Source organism: Acomys minous (assembly GCF_964271855.1).
Source record: "Acomys minous genome assembly, chromosome: 7".
NCBI classification, from domain to species: Eukaryota; Metazoa; Chordata; class Mammalia; order Rodentia; family Muridae; genus Acomys; species Acomys minous.
Window position 1 is genome coordinate 95706011 of NC_140488.1, and position 16291 is coordinate 95722301.

Genomic DNA, 16291 nt, shown 5'->3' on the forward strand with positions numbered 1-16291 from the left:
TAAACCTTATTATTTAAAACAGCTTACAAATAAATAAAAGCATCACTCACCAAAATTACCCACACCCAAAGTCTGCACACTGCAATGAACTTCTACGCAGTTAGAGTTGACATTTGGAACAGAAGCTGCAAAGCTTTACAGAAGACTTCCTAAGATATTGGAGGGAAGCGAAAAGTAGTGCCGTCTACCCTTCTAGCTTTAGCTCTTCCTAAACCACCCAAGTGATGGCTCGGCTGCTATTCTGGCAAGGGCAAGAAGTGACAGCATAGAGAGCTCAGGGGACAAAATGGCTAACGAATTTGAAAAGGTGGAGAGGAAGGGAGGGGGAGAGATTGATGAGAGGGAGAATGCAAAGAATGAACTGAAGGTACTGGCGCAGAAGACATTATACAGCTGTTGCGGAAAGCCCAGCTTCTTTCTTTCCTATCAAAAAAAAAAAAAAAAAAAAACACAATGCACAGACAGAAAACAGGACATTTTTCAGCCAGATAAACCTTACTGGACAAAATAATGCTGAGCTAAATTCACTCTCAATGACCTTTGACAGTAATTTGAGAAATGCAAAAGAAAAATTACTCTATCAAATGACAGCACTCCCTGACACCAGTTCCTCCCTTGGCTGACATTAATCATGAGCTGCTGCCCATAAAGGATTTTTAGTTAACAGCAAAAGAACGCAAAGCCACCTTACCTTAGTGCCTCAGCAGGCTCCATTTGCATGGGCTACAGAGACAGGCGCCCTGAACTTGATTTTGATGTTGAAAGGATTGTAAAGAGTGTCCTGACAAATCAGAGACTTTGAAATTGAGGCTGAGGTAGGACTGAAGGTGATTGTGTTCCCTGACTCCCCTTTTTCATTAGTGATTATAAATTATTAGCCCAGGGTACAACGACACTCTTAGTGAGCGGAGAAGAGTTATTTCCTCCTGTTCTTTGGGACTTTGATGAGTTCCCAAAACACCTAGCTGAGGAGTCAGTATTGAGGAGCTGGAAAGATGGCTCAGCAGGTACAGGAGCTGCCAAGTCGGATGGCACTAGTTCTATTCCCAGAACACACATGGTGGAAAGAGAGAGAGACCTGACTGCTGACAAATTGTCCTGTGACTGCCACATCGGCCATGGTACAATTGCAAACATGCACCTCACACACACAAAAAAAATAAATAAATAGATAAACGTAAAACAATTTATTGTCTGTAAAAAAAACCAGGTCCAATGTTGGTTATTTCTAGTGGTTCTTGCCTTTTTCAATGATTCCAGGAAAAAGATTTGTTCATGAACAGATGTAATCAAATCACAAAACCCTGATATGTGCTGGGCCCACGTAACACAGACTCATGGCCTCAGTAGTAGACGGTGGGCTTATTATGATCTGGCTTCTACCCCTTGCAGAGACCAATTCATGTCAAAAGGGTAAGGAGAAGCCCGACATGGTAGATCATGCCTTGTGATGTTTAGTTTTTGTCAACTTGACACCAACTAGATTCACCTAGACCAGTGGTTCTCACCCTTCCTAATGCTGCAACCCTTTAAAACAGTTTGTCATGTTGTGGTGACCTGACCCTAATCATAAAATTATTTTGTTACTACCTCATAACTGTAATTTTGCTACTGTTATAACTCATAATGTGAATATCTGTGTTTTCTGATGGTCTTAGGCAACCTCTGTGAAAGAGTCGATTGGCACAGTCCCCTTCCCCATGGAGGAGTCATGACCCACAGGTTTAGAACCACTGTCCTAGAAAGAGAAAAACTCTTCTGAGGGATTTCCTTTATTAGATTATTCTGGGAGTGTATCTGTAGAGTCTTTATTTCTAAATTAATGATTGATGTGGAAGTAACTAGCTTCTGGGTTTTATAAGAAAGCAGGCTGAATGGAGTCATTGAATCAAATCAGTAAGCAACCTTTCTCCATGGTTTCTGTGTCAGTTCTTACCTTCAGCTTTCTGCTTGCTGGTTCCAGCTTTGGCTTACCTTGATGATGGACTTGTAGCCTGTTAGGTGAAATAAGCCATTTCATGGCCAGGTTGATTTTGGCAAGTGTTTTATCATAGAAACAGAAACCCAACTAGAACACACGTATAGTCCCAGGGAGTACCAGAAGGCTCAGGAATTCAAGGCCAGCCCCAGCGACATAGTGAGTTTGAGACCAGCCCTAACTATATGAGATGCTACCTCAAAACAAACCGTCAAACAGGGCTAAGGATTTAACTTGAAGAGTGTTAGTCTAGCCTGTGCAAGGCTCTGGGTTCAACTTCCAGCACCATATAAAACTGTGCATGGTGGCACACACACAAAGCCCCAAAATTTGGGATGTAGAGGCAGGAGGAGCAGATGCTCATGGTCATCCTTAACTATATAGGAAGTTCAAGTCCAATTTTTGGTACAGAAGACCATGTCTCCAAAAGAGGGGGGGAAAAAGTAAAAAAGGAGGATCCATGAGGCAAGATTTAAAGGCAGCATCTTTACAGAGAAAAGGCAAAAAAAAAGGTGAGGGGGGTTTAGAGTATCCAAAAAGAGTGCAAAACCATTGTAGCCCCTGACTTTCAGACTTGGAAGGTAGTAAATGTATGGTTAAATATTACTGCAGCAATTGGAAACTAATACGCTAACAGCCTAGGCAGAAAAAGATGCCACCAATTTACTCCCAATCCCCAGATGACAAAGACTCAAATCCTATCTCACTTGTCAGTAAATTCTACTCTAGGATTTGCTTTGACTCCTCTTCACAAGTACAGGAAAGCCTAGATCTTTCCAGCATTTGCCTTATTTGTCTGCTGCCAGCTCACTCCTCTCGTGATTCCAGGATCCCCTCCCTAGAACCCCCTCCCTCCACACATGGGACCACTGCTGACCTTGCTGCTGGTCATACTCACTCTCAGGACCTGATTTCCGTGGATTCTGCTTTATTTCTATTACTGTGCCCAGAGTGTAGCACTGATCACCATTCGTTTCCAGAATCTAGCCTGGGATAATAAGATAAGAATAAAGAAATGATAAGTAAAAAAAGCAGAGAGCAATCAATGATGTTGACATTGTACATTGAAGAAGGTATAACATCTTGAGGACTCTCACACTCATGATGTCAGGAAGGTCAACGCTGAGGGGAGTGCTCTGTGCTTGTTGCATGAGATACATGGAGTCTTTTCTCAGCTCTTAGCAAGCTTAGAAACTCAATAGCTACCAAAGCCACCCTAACTAGTGGCTTTTCAATCCAACTTCACATGCCCACAAAGAATAAGGAAACTCAGACAATATGTAGAATAAATAGAACCACTTTAAAATATTTATTTATTTATTTATTTAAGTTCATGTGTTTGTACACCACATACATGCAGGAGCCCTTGGAGGTCAGAGGAGGAATTGATCCAATCCCTGGAATTGGAGTTAGAGGTGGTTGTGAACCTAAACCTAAGATCTGGGGACTTAACCTAGGCAAGAACGTCAAGCACTATTAGCCATCAAGCCACTTCTTTCATCCTGATCATTGATTAATTAAGGTGTGGTTGTGCATACCTGTAATCCCAGCACTCAGGGAAGCAGAGGCAGGAGGATCTCTATGAGTTCAAGGCCAGCCTGGTCTACAAAGCACTCCAGAACAGCTAATGCTACACAGAGAAGCCCTGTCTCAAAAAAACAAAAAAGACAGGAGGGAGGAAGAGAGAGAGAGGAGAGAGAGAGAGAGAGAGAGAGAGAGAGAGAGAGAGAGAGAGAGAGAGAGAGAGAGAGAGGAAAAGAAGAAGAGGAGGAGGAGGAGGAAAAGAAAAAAGTGAGACAAAATTCTGAGGAGTAGGAGGGACTTCAAGGGAGGAATATAATCACCTTGACCCACTAAGTCAGTGGTTCTCAACCTTCCTAATGCTGTGAGCCTTTAATAAAGTTCCTCATGTTGTGGTGACCAACCATAAAATTATTTTGTTGCTACTTCATAACTGTAATTTTGCTACTGTTATGAATCATAATGTAAAAATCTGATACACAGGATATCTGATATGCAATTCCAGGGGCTGCCACCCAGAGGTTGAAAACCACTGTACTACTTGTTCTTTATGGGGTTTATAGTGAGAATTGGGTAGAAATTGAGGTCATTTTTATTGGGGTTGATAATTTCTGAGCTCACCACGGCAAGCCTGTAAGAAGTCCACACGCCCTATGCATGCTCCTTTATCCCAAAAAGGAAGCTATTTGTCCATTTGGAAGAAAAGTCAAGCATGCTGTGTAACTAGTTCATGATCTGCAATGCCTCCTGATTTCACTGCTTAAGGGAAGATAGCTCCTGTTTCAAAAGGCGGACAGGAAATAGGCTAGAACAGGGAAGGAGCTAAAAGGTTATACACCCTCACCAGGACCTCAACTTCAGCCTGACTCCACTGGAAACTCTGAAGTACAATATGCCTTAGAAGATAGATGTATGTGAAAAACAGGGGGCCAGTGTTATCAGTCCTTCACTGGCCCCAGTCATCAGGAAATGAATGGAGTAGCATTAACTCATTGAAAAAGGAGACCCCTATTGTGTTAAGAGCACCTTTCCAGAGATAGGTGAGTTGTGGGCAGATAACACTCCCTGAAACTGATGGCTGCACAGACCTTTCAAGGGAATCTGACTCAGCACCAACAATATCTGTTACAATGGGATATAAGGGCACTCAAAAGTAGTCCTTGAAGAAGGACTATGGACACTGCTAGAAAGAGCTAACCTTATACTCCAAGTCCCCTTCTCTTCCCTGTATACTAACAAAGATGTCATTGACTGGCCTCTTTCCCCTGGACTCACAGGGCTCAGAGACATTCCTCTCACCATTAAAGACATCACCTTTGGATGGATGGATGGCTCAGCAGCTAAGAGCACATAGACCTCTTACAAAAGAGCTAAGTTAGGCTCTCAACACGCGCATTTGGTGGCTCACAATGACTTGTACCTTTCATTTTAGGGGATCCAATGCTCTCTTCTAACCTCTGCAGGTGCCTGCACATTTGTGCACACACCACTCCCCACCGCCCCCACTAACATACATATAATTAAAACATTTAAAAATAAAAATAAAGACATTGCCAAATCTTTGTTTCAGTTCCAGAATTTGCCAAGATGACAGAGAGCCCTCACTCTCCTGCTACCCTCAAGAAGAAAACTGGAAGATAACAACCCAATATTAGTACGTATTTCTAAGTCCAACTCACATAAAAATGGATGGCATGCATATATAATGCCAATGATCCAATCAATATTGAACAAGTTCACAGGCTGGGTTGGGTTCCATTTTACTCATCAGAAGCCAGAAAGCAGCAGGGAAGAATTCCTCCTGAACACCCTCAGAGGTGACAGAGCTCTGTGAATACCTTGATCATGAACTTCTACAAGTAGAAGCAATAAACTTCTGTTGTGTTAAGCCCCACAGTTTGTGGCAATTTATTGCATCAGCTGAAGAAAATTAATGCATAGGTTTTCTTGCTTTTTCTCTCATCACTGAATTTTCAAAGTCTTAGGAAATATTTATATGTATCTGTTTGAATATTCATAAGACATCTCTGAAAACATAATCAAGAAACTGACAACACTAGTTGCCTTTCAGACGGGAAACAGGGTACATTCAGGATAAGGAATATTTTTCCTAAAAGAAATTCAAACATATGGTGTTAGCTGCTTTAAAAATCAATGAAATGGGGAGAGCCAAGATGGCAGCACTGACCAGGCCCTGGGTCTGATCAGCAGGACTGAGGGACCAGGCTGGGAGCTACATACCACAAGACCTGGAGACACCTGGGTAAGAGAAGTCCACATGGTGTAGACCACAGGTTGGTCTGGCCATCCAACTGGTCCATGGAGGATGGATGCTCAGTCCCCAGAGTCTGGACACGTACCCTCCTGAGAGCTGCATCTGCACTCTACATCTTGGACTCTGTGTCTCAGATTTAATTGTGGGCCGTGGAGCACCATCATTTGGATCTGCTGGCCCAGGAGAGAACCCAGGAGAAAGGGTGGATCTGTCCTCATACTACCCCACCAGTCCACAGGGAGCCCCAGGGCCAGGGTGGGTATAGGCAAGCTCATCAAAGTCCAGCCAAATGCAGGCTAGCAAGCTGTACCAGCGCTCTCTCTCTCTCTCTCTCTCTCTCTCTCTCTGACTGAACTGTAGGCTACAGAGTACCAACATCTGTATCTGCTGGCCCAGGGGGAAGGTTGGAGTGTGGAGCTGGGATAGATCTCACCATGGATCATCCTGCTCTTCCACGGAGGGACCCAGGGTTCAGGCAGGTGTGGACACGTTCTCCAAAGCAAATGCCACATGCTAGCACACTGTGTCCGCACTCACTTGCAGACTGAACCAAGACCCCAGGGCCTGAATGGACATCCACACTCACACCAAACCCCAGCCAAATGCAGGCTAGTGCACTATACCAGCACTCTCTCAGGGATTGAACCAAGGCCCCAGGGCCCATACAGGCAGAGATGGGGTCTCCAAAGCTCACCCAAATGCAGGCTAGGGGGCTGTACGTGCACTTTCTCTCTCTGACTGAATTTTTGGCTGCAGAGTACCAGCGTTCGAGTCTGTTGGCCCGTGGGGAACCCAGGGTGTGGAGCAAATTCCAGGCAGCTGAACACAGGCTACCTGCCTGATCCAGGGAAGGGTTCCCTGATCCCCATAGGTGAGGGGTCTCAACCTATAGCCACTCACCTATGAACTGTTCTCAGTGGCCAGTGAAGGACACCAGAAACCACTACCCAATGTCACAACCAGGAAAATGACTAAAGGCCAGTGTAAAAGAACAAGCAACTGAAGCCAAAATAATATGGAATGTCCAGAACCCAGTTATCCCAAAGCAATCAGCCCTGGAAACTCAAACACAGCTGGAGCATAAGAAAATAACCTCAAATTCTTCAGAATGGAGATGATAAAGGAGAAAACAAAATCTGTAAACAAATAAAGGAAGATGCAGCCAAACAGATTGAGGACCTTAGAGAGGCCATGACAGAAGCCTATAGAGAAGAAATTATGAAATCCCTGGAAGATATTCAGAAAAATGCAAACAGTCAGGTGAAGGAAATCAATAAAATGGTTCAAGATCTGAAGATGGAAATGGAAACAATGATAAAAGCACAAACTGAGGAAATCCTGGAAAGAGACAACAAGAACTGCAGAGGTAAGAATTAAAGAGATGGAGGAAAGAATCTCAGGTGTAGAAGATACAATGGAAAGAATTTGATGCAACCATCAAAGAAAATGTTAAATCTGAATTTTTTCTGGACACAAAACATCCAAGAAATCAAGGACGCCATGAAAAGATGAAACCTAAGAAGAATAGGAACTAAGGAAAGAGAAGCTGCCCAGATCTGAGGCCCAGAAAATATTTTCAACAAAATCATGAAAGAAACATTTCCCAATTTAAAGAAAGAGATGCCTATAAACATACAAGAGGTCTACAGAACACCAAATAGAGTAAGTCAGAAAAGAAAATCCTCCTGTCACATAAATAAATCAAAATACAAAATGTACAGAACAAAGAAAAATATTAAAAGCAGCAAGGGAAAAAGGCCAAGTAATATATCATGGCAAACCTATCAGAGCTGCACTCAGCTTTTCAGCAGAGACCATAAAAGCCAGAAGTTCCTGGGCAGAGGTCTTGCAAACCCTAAGATACCACACATGCCAGTCTAGACTACTATACCCAGTGAAACTTTCAATAACCATAGATGAAGAAAACAAGATATTCCACAATAAAAAAATTCAAACAGTACCTATGCACAAATTCAGCCCTACAGAAGTTACTAGGAGGACAACTCCAACCAAAAGTGGCTAACTACAGCCAGGATAACACAGGAAATAGTAACTTCACATTAGCAAAACAAAAACCAGACAAACACAACCAACACCAAATCAAAGGACCAAATAGTCACTGGTCATTAATCTCTTTCAACATCAACGGTCTCAACTCTCCACTAAAAATTCATGGACTAACAGAATGGATGCATAAACAAGATTCAACATTCTGCTGCATTCAAGAAACACATCTCAGCCACAATAATAGATATTACCTCAGGGTAAAAGGCTAGAAAAAGGTCTTCCAAGCAAACCCACACAAGAAGCAAGCTGGTGAAGCCATTCTAATATCTAATAAAATAGACTTTCAACCTAAATCAATCAAAAGAGATGAGGAAGGACACTTCATACACATCAAAGGAAAAATCAACAAAGATGGCATCACAATTCTGAACATCTATGCCCCAAATACAAGGGCACCCACATTTTTAAAGAAAACATTAATAAAGCTTAAACCATACATTGAGCCACACACATTAATAGTGGAAGACTTCACCACCACACTTTCACCAAAGGATAGGTCAATGAAACAGAAGCTAAACTGAGAAATAATGACACTAATTAATGTCATGAATCAAACAGATATAACAGATATCTACAGAACTTTTCACCCAAACAAAAAAGATTATACTTTCTTCTCAGCACTTCATGGAACCTTCTCCAAAACTGACAACATAGTAAGTCACCAAGCAAGTGTCAACAATTACAAGAAGATTGAAATAATATGTTGTCTAACAACTGAGATGTAATATGAATAAATTAATTTTAAAAAATAAAAATTAATTTAAAAAAGAAAAGAAAGAATAAGACTTGCCATGTGTGTTGGCACTGTAAACCCAGCACTCACGGTGGCAGAGGAAGGTGGATCTCAGTGAATTTGAGGCTAGCCTGGTTTACAAAATGAGTCTAGGACAGCCAGGGCTACACAGAAAAGCCCTGTTTCAAAATAGCAAAACCAAACCAAACCAAACCAATTTTTTAAAAAGTTAAACTTATGAGCATCATTCAGAAGTGGTATTGTGAAATGCAAAGGGTATTGGTGGTGTGTATTTTTCTGTGTCTTGGCTCTTTCAAATGTGAATAAACAGGTATGTAATTATGATTATTGTGAGTACACTTTGACAGTACTAACTCCAGTTTTAACTCCCTCTTGTCTCACAAGCTGTAGAACAAATAACAGATCTATCATCTTGACAACACAGTGGCAATCATATTGATGACTGTAGGTTAATATGCAAATGAGACTGTTGGGATCTGGGCCTTTCAGGTATGGCATTTCCTTAGATTACAGTGACCAGTGTGTCAGATCTCCATGTATGACTCATCTCCTGACTGTTCAGCTCCCTCTCAACTATCAGTGTGGATACACTTTTGGAACAAATGAGTCCTTTTCTTCAGTGCTGATGACTTGAGAGCAATCTGGACCCTTTTCACTGTCATCATGGAAGGAGCAGATCTCTGTACCAATCCATAGGATTTCATGGATGAGTGCATGGTTCATTCATTACTAGTGTTGTGTATGAAACTGATTTTTCTTTTACCTATGTATCCATATATTCCTTTCCCTTACTTCTGTACATTCTGCCTTTGTGTTCCTTGAAGGAAATTGGTTGATTTGTGGACTGTTTCCCTGTGGTGCCTGACTTGTCATTTGATTTTAGAGTAAAGATACTACTCTTCTGGCAAAAAAAAAATTAATATGTTGTATCCTAATCAGATCACCATGGACTAAAGCTGTATTTCAACAACAGAAATAACAAACAGCCTATACACACATGGAAAGTGAATAACTCTCTACTCAATGACAACTGGGTCAGGGAAGAAAGAAAGAAAGACATTAGGGACTTGCTAAAATTCAATGAAAATGAAGATACAACATATCCAAATTTATGGCACACATTGAAAGCAGTGCTAAGAGGGAAGTTCACAGCCCTAACTGCCTTCATAAAGAGCTTGGAAACATCTCTTATAGGCAACCTAATAACACTTCTGGAAGCCCTAAAGAAAAAAGAAGAAGCAGAAATAACCAAGAAGAGTAGACGGCTGGAAATAATTAAACTCGAGGCTGAAATCAATAAATTAAAAACAAAGAGAACAATTTAGAGAATCAACAAAACCAGGAGCTGGTTCTTTGAGAAAATCAACAAGATAGACAAACTCATAGCTAAACTAACTAAATTGCAGAGAGACACTATCCAAATCAACAAAATCAGAAACAAAAAGGGAGACATAACAACAGACACTGAAGAAATACAAAGAATCATTAGTTCTTACTTCAAAAGCCTATATGCCACAAAATTTGAAAATCTAAATGAAATGGACAATTTTCTTGATAGGTTCCACTTGCCAAAATTTAATCAAGACCAGGTAAACAAATTAAATAGTCCTGTTTCTCCTACAGAAATAGAAGCAGTCATCAAAAGTCTCCCAACCAAAAAAAGCCCAGGCCCAGATGGTTTCAGCACAGAATTCTACCAGACCTTCAAAGAAGAGCTAATACTGATACTCTTCAAACTACTCCACAAAATAGATACAGAACAAACATTACCAAACTCATTCTATGAGGCCACAGTCACCTTGATATCTAAACCTCATAAATACTCAACAAAGAAAAAGAATTTCTGACCAATGTGTTTTATGAACATTAATGAAAAAATACTCAATAAAATACTTGCAAACTGAATCCAAGAACACATCAATGATATCATTCACCATGACCAAGTAGGCTTCATCCCAGGCATGCAGGGATGGTTCAACATAGGAAAATCCACCAATGTAATCCACCATATAAACAACCTGAAAGAAAAAAACCAACACATAATCATCTTCTTAGATGCCAAAAAAAGCATTTGACAAAATCCAAGACAAAAAGTCTTGGAGAGATCAGGGATACAAGGCACATAATAAAGGCTATATATAGAAAGTAAATAGCCAACATCAAATTAAATGGAGAGAAACTCCTTGGTGGGGAAGCCTGGCAGCACTTAGAGGAAGGGGAAGCAGGCTACCAGGATAAGACCTGATAGGCTGTGGTCATATGATAGGGGAGGAGGTCCCCTTCTGTCAAAGGTCTAGGGGAGGGAAAGAGGGTGAAAGAGGGAGGGAGGGGGAACAGGAAGATATCAGGGAGGGGATAACAATCAGGATGTAACTGAACAAATTATTTTTAAAAAATAAATAAAGTAAATGTTGAAATTTTAAAAAGAAAGAAAAATAAAAGGAAATGTACATTTTGAGCATCTTAAACTCTAATTCAACCTACCTAGCAACTTCCCTGTTCTCCTCAAAGAACACCACCTGCATTATTTTGTTGTTGTTAGTATGATGAGCTCCTTGAATCAGGCTACATTTGGAGAAAAGTTTATTCTGGCATATGATAATGATTGAAGGTTAAGGGGCTACACTGACCAAGACTATTTTCTGACAGTCTCAAAATGGCATAGAATTCCGTGTGTCAAAACAAAGGGAGCCACAGGTGTGTCTTTCTAATCTCTTCTTCCTGCAATAAAAGCACCATGATTCAGTGTGTGTGTGTGTGTGTGTGTGTGTGTGTGTGTGTGTGTGTAGACGTTTAACTGTAACACCTTTATCTAACCCTGACAGTGTCCAAAGGCGCTCAACTCCAGATACCACAGTCATTAAGTTTGTAATCTCTTACCACCTCACAATGTTGATTGCGTTTCACCACATGAAATCTTGGAGTGGGCTCTAAAGCATATCCAAATTATAGCAATACACATTCCGTTTTGGTTTAGTTTGGTTTGATTTGAAATGAGGTCTCAACACTGTAGCCCAAGCTGGATTGGAACTCACTGTGTAACCAAGTCTCAACAATTTAGCAGTGGCTACACCACTAAAAAGAAATGCCTCCCTGCTGCAGCTCCTCTGGATTCGTCCTTATGAGTGTTGGCATTATATGTATGGGCCACCACATAGAGCTCATTCCATTTGTTTGTTTTTATTTTTTGACACAGGGTTTTCTCAGTTTTGCCTTGACTACCCTGGAACTCAGTCCGTAAATCAGGCTGGCCTTGAACTCACAGAGATGCATATGCCTTTGCCTCCCAAGTGCTGGGATTAAAGATGTGCACTGCCACCACCCGCCCACCAATTCCATTTTGTTAACAAGTGGTACAGTTCCAAAGTGCATTTCCTTCTTTCACAGAGGTTCCATGGTACCTAGCCATTTTGCTTTTTTTTTCCCACCAAAAACTTGGGAAGACTTTCTAATATTATCAGGAAATGTCTTTACTCATCTTCTCTCAAGTTACTACTTGAGGACAAAAATGCAACTGAAATCTGAGATAATATTAGTATCCACAATGCCCCTTAGTCACTGACTTTAATGAAAATACACTGTCACATATCTCCCCAAAAGACAAATTTTATGGGTAGAGACTTTACAGAGATGACTTAAGAACAAACTGATCAAATCATTTAAAACTGAATCTGAAAAGGTAGATATAGCTAGTTAGAGAAAATGGGCCCTTTCAAAATCCAAGCCTCCAGTGGAAGACATAATGTAATCAGTTTGTGTACTTCAGTGAAATGCCCCATAAGGAAACTCAATACAATATCAATGAGAAATGCAAGTTTCATGAGTTAGATTAAATTAAAAGCATAAAAAAAATAGAGCTAGGAGAGACTTTGGAGCTATTAGGCGTGTTGTAGATGTAGAGTAAGGGTCTGCAGCCCCAGTCCTTCATGGCCCTACAGCAGTGGCTCTCAACCTTCCTAACGCTGAGACCCTTTAATACAGTTCTTCGTGTTGTGGGACCCCCCCAACCATACAATTATTTTGTTGCTGCTTCACAACTGTGATTTTGCTACTGTTATGAATCTTAAATATTTTTAGAGATAGAGAGGGCCAAAGGGGTCACAAACCACGGGATGAGAACTTCTGCTGTAAAGCTCTAAAAATGGGAACCAAGCCAGGACTGGTAGCACATACCTGTAACTCTAGCCTTCAGGGGGTTCTGGCAAAAGAATCAAGAGTTTTAAGACAGCCTGGACTACTATTATAGAACGCTGCCTTTGGGGCATAATGTGGCCATTGCCCAACGTAATCAGTACAGTGGGGATACAGCTGTTCAGGGATCACCCATGCTCTTATACATAACCTGGTAATATCTGGCTGTGCCCTGCTTTGAGTTACCCCATACTGTGTGAAACAGTGATATTCTTAATTCTGTATCTTACCCTGAATGACTTCGCTTTACAAAGTAGCTTTTGGTTCATTCTCAGTATAAACATAGGATGACTCAGTGAGTAAAGTAGTTTCTATACTTCCATGAGGACTTGAGTTTACATCCCTAATATCTACGTAAAAGCTGGATGTGGCAGTATAAGGCTTAACCTCGGCACAAGGGGGTGAGGGTAATAGAAACAGATGCATCCTGGATACTTCCTGGTCAAACACTCCAGCTGAAATAGCAAGCTGTCTCCAAAAAGAGTGTTAATGGATCCAGTCTTGAGCAGGTAGATAATCATCATTGCTGAGTATGTGTTTACATTTTCCATGACCATGTCCTATCAAAAAGGCAGCATCTCATAGCCCTTTTTCCCACTCTCCAGCTCTTACAATCCTCCCATCCCCTCCCTCTTCTGCGATGTTTCTGAGGCCTTTAACTATGTCATGCAGAAGTCCCATTTAGGGCTGATCATTCACAGTCACTTATTCTCGGCACTTTGATCAGTTAAATATCTCTGCAGTGTAACTGCTGCAAAGTGCAAAATGAAGCTTCTCTGACTAGAGCTGAGAGCAGCTTTAATCTACGGGTATAAGCATAATTATTTAGAAGGCAGTTTGGTGGGCACAGCATGTCCATTTAGCAAAATAACAGTAAAAGCTTGGGAGGCTTATGACCTCCCAAGCTACAGGCTTGTAGCCAGGTTTAGAGTGCCAGGAACAAATTCCTTCTCCTTTAGGAGTTGAAGACCTAAGACTGCTGCTGGGGTGCAGACCAGAGGAAACAGAAGGTCTCCCAAAGCATGTAGTTCTGGGATTTGGAACGTTCATATGGTCTGTAAATCATGTCTCCCCTACTCTTCTATCTCCAAGGTGGGGGCTCAGCTACACTCTTGTCACTCTGCTCCACCTGTCATGTGCTAGGGCATGTTCTTTTGGCAAAGATGCTTTCCTCATCCTCACTGTGTACCACTACAAGCCTTCTGCCTGTTCAGCCTGCAGCCCTGCTTCTTTTAGGCATTGTTTCCATGGCTTCTTACTGCAAACCTGCTACCTCTACATCTTTCCCCAGATGAAACCCCTTTGTGTCCTTGCTCAGGTCCTGAAAAGACATCAGGTGCCCTTAGAACCATTCCACTTTATTGGTAGCCTTGGCTACCAGGAGAGGACCCAAGGCTCTAAAAATGATATTTCTGTTTGTTTGTTTGTTTGTTTTCTTTTTGCTTTTGTTTTGTAGATGGCACAAAAGCCCCAAGGATCTGCTGGTCTCTGCTTCTCAGAACTGGAAATACAGTTACACTGTGTGGAACCAATTTTTGTTGTTGTTGTTGTTGTTTTGGTTTGGTTTTTGGTTTTTTGAGACAAGGTTTCTCTGTGTAGCCTTGGCTCTCCTGGACTTACTTTGTAGACCAGCATGGCCTCAAACTTACAGAGATCTGCTTGCTTCTGCTGCCTGAGTGCTGGGATTAAAGGCTTGGGGTCTTCAGAGTGGCTCCTCTCATCTTTTATCCAGGAGCCTTCCTTCAGTGTAGACCCTGGCAAAACTATAGGCCTCGCTTAATAGCCCCTCCTTCTGTTTAAGTGGACTAGGTGTAAGGGTCTTTGTCCCTATTGTCTGCACATTTTAAGAGACCCACTCTGGTGGCAGGCTTATGAACAAAGGGAGGCACTACGTTACCCTGTGGTGCTTCTCTCCTGTCTCCAGCACCTCATCTATTATCAGATGACCAGAGGCCTAAACCACAAGAATCTCAACATTCTCCAACGCCAGGACTATGTAACCTGGGAAAATGGACTACAGTTTTTTTTTTAATAGGGGGTGAACTCCCTAGGTTTAAAACTAATCAGGAATTGGCATGTTATAGAGGAAAGCACAGGCAAGTGGAAGAAGGAAACAGAGATCTAGCAAAGGTGATCTGAGGAGACAGACCAGTTTTTTGTGGATCACAAAGAAGCATTATCCATCCCAAAGGAGGCCTACTCTTGTACAAGGGGAGGGCTCCCAACCATGGTCTAAAGGAAAACTGAGTAAATAAACACATCTCTAAAGTATTACCTACCCTGCTGATGCCCCCCACTCTTTATACACACTTCTAAACAGGAAATTAGGCCTCCATCTTACCAGATACTTCTTTGGGCATTCCTGAAGTACTGATTTAAACTTGACCCAGGCTTACTCAAAAACAATACAAAACAAAACAGGTGAGTTACTTTCCTCTGCAATACAGCTTGGCCCCAGGATAAGCTGGGGGACAGAGAAAATGGCCACTAAATGGCACATTAAAGTATAACATCATATAACAGCAGGGTTTGTTTAGCAGGAGGGAGGGCAAGCAGAATGAAATTTCATATGTCCAAGCAGTATATGCCTTGAGTAACCAACCTGTTCTGTATCTCAAATGTTAGGTTGATACCTTACTTATAACCAAAAGGGAGACCGCTCCTGGTGCCTGTGAAAGGAGGCCTAACCCAATAAGGAGTCCTTGGAACCTTCTAAACCATCATTTTCACCACTCCCTGCTCTCCTTATTCTGGGGCTCCACAAAGCTGACCTCTCTGGGAATCTCCTGATTTGGGCCCAACCCAAGGATATATCCTTATCTCCTTAGAGAATCTAGAATGGATAAAGCAGGACCTAATCCTGACAATTATATAGAAGCCTTCTCACATTTAATTCAGGATTTAGAGTTGACTTGGAAGGATGCTATCATTATTTTAGGACATATTCCAACCAGATCTACAAGGCAAAGGATCTCAAAGGCAGGTAAAAGCTTTAGGGATAGCTTAAATATATATTATGGATCCCATGGCATACCCAGTTGGGGACACAGCAGTTCCTTCCAATGACTCTGATTGGGACTATAACCAGTAAAGAGACTTCAGAGATCTTGTCTGGTGGAAACACTAAGAAATATCCAGGCCAAGCCCCTTGGTTATATTTAGTAGTCTTCCATAGATCATGGAGCATAAAAGAATCTCATTGCCTTCCAGGGTAGGTTAAGAAAGGCTCTTATAGCATACCTCACTATGCCCTGGCTGTGTAGAAGAACAGATAATTCTTAAATATAACTTTATCATCCAGTCAGCTCTGGACATCCAATAAAACTTCCAAAAGTCAGCCTTGGATGGGGAGGTTCCTCTTGATGACTACCTCCATTTAGCACAATGTAGGTCAAGTGTGAGAAGAAAAGGTGAATCCAATTCCTGACCACTCTGTAAACAGGAAGGTATTACCCACACCCTCCAGGCTGTTAGAAACAACAGTGACCAAATAAGGGCTATAGAG

The 16291-nt window shown here is 41.6% G+C and overlaps 1 pseudogene across 1 annotated transcript in view; it reads left to right on the forward strand.

Annotated features, from left to right (window-relative positions):
- The first annotated feature begins 286 nt into the window (after window positions 1-286).
- The window catches only part of LOC311601250 (RNA exonuclease 4-like), a 95526-nt pseudogene continuing 79521 nt past the window's right edge, over window positions 287-16291 (forward strand). The window contains exon 1 of the transcript in view: window positions 287-367. The product of the transcript in view is annotated as an RNA exonuclease 4-like (transcript). The remainder of the gene's footprint in view (window positions 368-16291) is intronic.